Source organism: Tupaia chinensis, unplaced genomic scaffold (assembly GCF_000334495.1).
Source record: "Tupaia chinensis unplaced genomic scaffold, TupChi_1.0 Scaffold000416_1, whole genome shotgun sequence".
In the NCBI taxonomy this organism is placed as follows: domain Eukaryota; kingdom Metazoa; phylum Chordata; class Mammalia; order Scandentia; family Tupaiidae; genus Tupaia; species Tupaia belangeri.
Window position 1 is genome coordinate 1,890,857 of NW_006159921.1, and position 6,292 is coordinate 1,897,148.

The 6,292-nt window shown below is 42.0% G+C and overlaps 2 protein-coding genes across 2 annotated transcripts in view; one reads left to right on the forward strand and one right to left on the reverse strand.

The window, feature by feature from the left end:
* The window catches only part of SKA2 (spindle and kinetochore associated complex subunit 2), a 1,094,818-nt gene that overhangs the window by 1,005,880 nt on the left and 82,646 nt on the right, over positions 1–6,292 (forward strand). The window lies entirely within an intron of this gene.
* The window catches only part of LOC102502281 (olfactory receptor 4D2-like), a 13,736-nt gene that overhangs the window by 6,137 nt on the left and 1,307 nt on the right, over positions 1–6,292 (reverse strand). The gene's annotated exons all lie outside the window — the stretch shown is intronic.

A 6,292-nucleotide genomic window follows, 5' to 3' on the forward strand; every position in this document is an offset into this window, starting at 1 on the left:
AAAATATAAATAAATAAATAAATAAATAAATAAATTTAGATTTTATCCTAAGGACTATGAGAAACCAGTAGAGAACACATGGCAGAAGAATGACCTACAGATGAAGGCCACTCTGGCAACGAGTAGGAGGAGAAATGGAAGAACTGAGAAATTAGACCTGGGAGAGCTGCTCTTTAGTTTATTCATACTCTATCTTGTTTCGGAGAAGACCTAATGAGGAGAGTTAAGGTCCTGTAACTTTGCCTGTGCCCCTGACTCATCCCTAGCTCTTAAAGATGTGAAGAAGGTGATTAGAGAAGAGGAGAATGGGAAAAGGATATGAGTGACAAAAAAGAGAAAGAGAATGAAAATCAGGGGATCAAAGCCAGTGATCCAGCTGTGACCCAGTGGCTTAATGATAGCACAAAACCTGCTGAGTCAACCTGCGATACGCTTGGCCTTTCCCTCATGCGTCAAGATGATTTCCACGGCTTCATCATTGTGTATGTCTTCATGCAATCTCATTCAAAAGCTGAAAGTGAGGGAAACTGTGTGGGGGCAGTTTCTTTCTCCACCTGCCTTTCATCATGGTAGAGAAATCTTTTCCAGAAAGATGGATTACATGACACATGCACATTCTTATCTTCTAAGTGTTCTGGGAAAAGAACACCTATGACAGGGTCAAGCAAGGGAGAAGCAATAGCAATGGCTATTGGGGTGGCAGCCATCAGTGTCTGCAATGTTATAAAGCACCAGGCAATGAATAAGACGGGCCAGCAGCAAGAGAATCTTGACCATGATATAGTCTGTTTTATACAGGAAAACTCAAATATGGCTAAGGTAAGGGAGAGAAGGTGGTCAGGTAGGAACTTCCCTATGTCAAAAGGGATTGATTCTTGGGAATGAGCAGTTAGCATAATGGTTACGTTGCTGGACTCCCACGTAGTCGACCACGGTTCGTGTCCCGGACCCAGTGGCTTAAAACTCACGCTGGGCGCGTGTGTGTGCGTGCCCAAGATCCCGAGAGGAGAATGGAGGAGAAGGGATTGCGGCGTGACCATCCCCCCTGGGGGGTGATTTCTTGCTTTCTGTCTCTATGTCTCTCTCTGTCTGTCTGGCGAGCGCACGCGCCCTACAGTGAAAATCTCTCCAAAAAAAAAAAAAAGGGATTGATTCTTATTACCCTTCTTATCCTGGTGCAAAACTCTAGCCTAGAGTACTACCATAAATAAGAAATCAACCTTTTTCTTTGGAGAGGTGGCTTAAGAAAAATAGACCTCCTATGTGTGCACTTGGGTAGCCTCCAGGGAATAACTGATTTCCATCTGACCTCCAAAACACAAAGTCTAAAGTAGTCTAAAAGCTAACCCATACAACGAGGTTCCAATAAACATTTATTGCCATACTTTCAAATGTGGATAACCGGGACCAGCAGTTAGCGTAATGGCTATATTGCTGGACTCCCACGTAGTCGACCGCGGTTCGCGGCCCGGACCCGGTGGCTTAAACTCACGCCAGGCGTGTGTGCATGTGTGCCCAAGATCCCTAGAGGAGAGTGGAGGAGAAGAGATTGTGGCGTGGCCATCCCCTGTGGGGGGTGATTTCTCGCTTTCTGTCTCTCTGTCTCTCTCTGGCGAGCACACGCGCCCTATAGCAAAAACCTCTCAAAAAAAAAAAAAATGTGGATAACCAAAGATTAACAGTCATTTAAGAAAGATCTCCTACCCAAAAGAACAACAAATAAATAGATAAATGAATGAAAAGAAAATGACATTGGATATAGCAAGAAAACTTTTTAAAAATTCCCAGTTTGGGGCCAATTGACATGGGGGTTTAGGTGTCTGGATCCCACATGGCCAATTGTGGAGCCTGAATGCCAGACTTGGCAGCTCAAAAAACACCCCGGAGTCCAGCAACATAACCATTACGCCACCTGCTGGTCCCAAAACTGTATGATTTCTTACAGCCCTCCAGCCTACATGGTATTTCTAAGCTGACCTGAGTTCTTTCAGTGCAAATATTTATACTTAAGAAAGCAAAGTTCCTCTGGCATTTACAAACCCTATATGAAATTCTGGTTTCTTCTATATAAGAGAAATTTAAGAGACACTAATGCTGCCTGATATTTAGAGGTTCATTTCTTTTAAAAATCCAGCTACCTATTAAAATAGTCTAGGTTGATACTGGAGAAGGAAATAGGTCTTATCAGTCTCGTTGACTATCAGGTGGACAATTAAAAGTTACCTGAATTAACTCCTTATAATTCTAGTTTAGCTCTCCATAGGAAAACGTTTGGTAGTCTATTTTTCTTCTCAAGGCACACGTTTGTCTATAGAATAGCTACAAACCCTTATCTTAACTAAAGATTGGTTCCTCAGATCTTAACCACAAAACTGTTAAGGATATGGAATTGGGGATGATTTTTCTGTTTTAAAATTTTATTACAATGTGGCTTATCGTTTGGAAGATGATACCAATTTCCAAAGTCCAGTCAGTATTTGTTAGGATAAATTAGGAAGTCAGCAAGAGGCATGTACGGGTATATCTCTATGCTGGAGACAGAAAAACAAGACACTTTTTCTGTTCTCAAAGAACCGTCAGTCTGGTGGAGAAGACAGACCTAGAAACACATAAAGGCACTGCTGAGAGAAAACAGTTCTACTAGGGGACTGCCCAAAGTTAAAGGGCTGAGCGATTAGCCCGATCTGGGAGAGAGAAGGCTTCCCAGAGGAGGTGACATTTGAACACAAGGGAAAGTTGGAGTGTGTTAGGCAAACAAAGGAAGGAGAAGTGTGTTTATGGCAGGAAGAATAGAGTTCTAGAGATAAAATGGCCTAGCACACACTTCCAGAAACCCTGAGGGTCTCAACAAGGCTGGCACAACGGAAGGAGGTGAGGGTAGAGAGAAGATAGCCAGCATATTCTGAAGAACTTTGAGGAAGCAGGTTAATAAATTTAGATTTGGGGACCAGCAGATGGCGTAATGGTTATGTTGCTAGACTCCCATGTAGTCGACCATGGTTCAAGTCCTGGACCCAGCAGCTTAAAACTCACGCTGAGTGTGTGTGTGTGTGCCACCCTTAGGGGGTGATTTCTTGCTTTCTGTCTCTCTGTCTTTCTGGCAATCACACATGCCCTATAGCAAAACTCTCTCTTAAAAAATATAAATAAATAAATAAATAAATAAATAAATAAATAAATAAATTTAGATTTTATCCTAAGGACTATGAGAAACCAGTAGAGAACACATGGCAGAAGAATGACCTACAGATGAAGGCCACTCTGGCAACGAGTAGGAGGAGAAATGGAAGAACTGAGAAATTAGACCTGGGAGAGCTGCTCTTTAGTTTATTCATACTCTATCTTGTTTCGGAGAAGACCTAATGAGGAGAGTTAAGGTCCTGTAACTTTGCCTGTGCCCCTGACTCATCCCTAGCTCTTAAAGATGTGAAGAAGGTGATTAGAGAAGAGGAGAATGGGAAAAGGATATGAGTGACAAAAAAGAGAAAGAGAATGAAAATCAGGGGATCAAAGCCAGTGATCCAGCTGTGACCCAGTGGCTTAATGATAGCACAAAACCTGCTGAGTCAACCTGCGATACGCTTGGCCTTTCCCTCATGCGTCAAGATGATTTCCACGGCTTCATCATTGTGTATGTCTTCATGCAATCTCATTCAAAAGCTGAAAGTGAGGGAAACTGTGTGGGGGCAGTTTCTTTCTCCACCTGCCTTTCATCATGGTAGAGAAATCTTTTCCAGAAAGATGGATTACATGACACATGCACATTCTTATCTTCTAAGTGTTCTGGGAAAAGAACACCTATGACAGGGTCAAGCAAGGGAGAAGCAATAGCAATGGCTATTGGGGTGGCAGCCATCCGTGTCTGCAATGTTATAAAGCACCAGGCAATGAATAAGACGGGCCAGCAGCAAGAGAATCTTGACCATGATATAGTCTGTTTTATACAGGAAAACTCAAATATGGCTAAGGTAAGGGAGAGAAGGTGGTCAGGTAGGAACTTCCCTATGTCAAAAGGGATTGATTCTTGGGAATGAGCAGTTAGCATAATGGTTACGTTGCTGGACTCCCACGTAGTCGACCACGGTTCGTGTCCCGGACCCAGTGGCTTAAAACTCACGCTGGGCGCGTGTGTGTGCGTGCCCAAGATCCCGAGAGGAGAATGGAGGAGAAGGGATTGGCTTTCTGTCTCTATGTCTCTCTCTGTCTGTCTGGCGAGCGCACGCGCCCTACAGTGAAAATCTCTCCAAAAAAAAAAAAAAAGGGATTGATTCTTATTACCCTTCTTATCCTGGTGCAAAACTCTAGCCTAGAGTACTACCATAAATAAGAAATCAACCTTTTTCTTTGGAGAGGTGGCTTAAGAAAAATAGACCTCCTATGTGTGCACTTGGGTAGCCTCCAGGGAATAACTGATTTCCATCTGACCTCCAAAACACAAAGTCTAAAGTAGTCTAAAAGCTAACCCATACAACGAGGTTCCAATAAACATTTATTGCCATACTTTCAAATGTGGATAACCGGGACCAGCAGTTAGCGTAATGGCTATATTGCTGGACTCCCACGTAGTCGACCGCGGTTCGCGGCCCGGACCCGGTGGCTTAAACTCACGCCAGGTGTGTGTGCATGTGTGCCCAAGATCCCTAGAGGAGAGTGGAGGAGAAGAGATTGTGGCGTGGCCATCCCCTGTGGGGGGTGATTTCTCGCTTTCTGTCTCTCTGTCTCTCTCTGGCGAGCGCACGCGCCCTATAGCAAAAACCTCTCAAAAAAAAAAATGTGGATAACCAAAGATTAACAGTCATTTAAGAAAGATCTCCTACCCAAAAGAACAACAAATAAATAGATAAATGAATGAAAAGAAAATGACATTGGATATAGCAAGAAAACTTTTTAAAAATTCCCAGTTTGGGGCCAATTGACATGGGGGTTTAGGTGTCTGGATCCCACATGGCCAATTGTGGAGCCTGAATGCCAGACTTGGCAGCTCAAAAAACACCCCAAGTGTGTGTGTGTGTGTGTGTGTGTGTGTGTGCGTGCGCACGCACGCACATTTCCAGAATCCCAAGAGGAGAGTGTAGAAGAAGGGATTGTGCCATGGCTATCCTGCCTAGTGAATGATTTCTCAATTTCCTTCACTCTTCCCCCTCTCCTCAGTCTCTGGCAACTGCATGTGCCCTAGAGCAAATTAAAAAAAAAAAAGTTCAAACTGATGTTCTTTAAAAAATAATCTCCAGTTTATATCATTAGTATCCCTTGAAAGAAGTAAGAAGATGTAGTATCCATAAAGTGAAAACAGGATGGTATGAGGAAAGCAGAGAACAAAAAAGAGATCTTGGAAGTTAAATATGCTTTTTAAAAATGAAAACTTTAATAGCGGATTGGAAGTGGGAATGGGAACACTTACACATCACTGATGCACATGTAACTTGCTATGACAACTTTGGAAATCAATTTGGCACTATTTTGTAATGTTAAATCTTTGAAGACCTTATGCCTTAGCAATTCCACTTCTAGATATTTGACCCAGAGCTCAACATGGCAACTGGAGACTAGCAGAGGAATATTTAAATAGCATCCTTTGCCAGAGCCAAAATTGGAAACAACCTAAATAAGCTTATTTCAGCAATGGATATTACAGAGCAGTGCCAATAAACGAACAAGTCAGACTGAACAACATGCAGAGCTTAGAAACATAACGTGGAGTGAAAGAAAAGCAAACTCCAGAATATTATATAGTCTATTTTTACGAGGCTAAAAAGAAGCCAAACAAAGCAATATGCCATTTATGTAAAAATGTCCAAAAAACTATTTTGGAATGGAATAATAAACACAACATTCAAGGAGGTGACTTCATTCGGGGAGAAATCAAGTGACTGTGATGGAGAGGACAATACAAGTAGACACACAGTAATGTCTGCTGCTTAAACTGTGTGTACATGAGCATTAGAGTGTTCTATAACTGACATGAATTTATACAGAATCTTTTCTTTGTAACAACTACTATACTACATTAAAATGTGAAGAGTACAAATCTCAATATTCATCATAGTTTCACATTTCAAAATTTAAAAAATGATTGAAAGAAGACTGGAAAAATATATAGCTACATTATTTACCCATGTTTTCTCATTCAATTTTTGTATTTGAATCTTACACTAAGCCTTGGAGGTTTGGAGGCAGATACTGAGGTTGGTGAGGAAGAAGCCATGAGGCCAAGAGAGGCCAGATGGTTTATCCAAGGTCATCAGTCCAGTAAAGGATGAGTCAGAGCCGCTAATTTAGACCTGAAGATTAC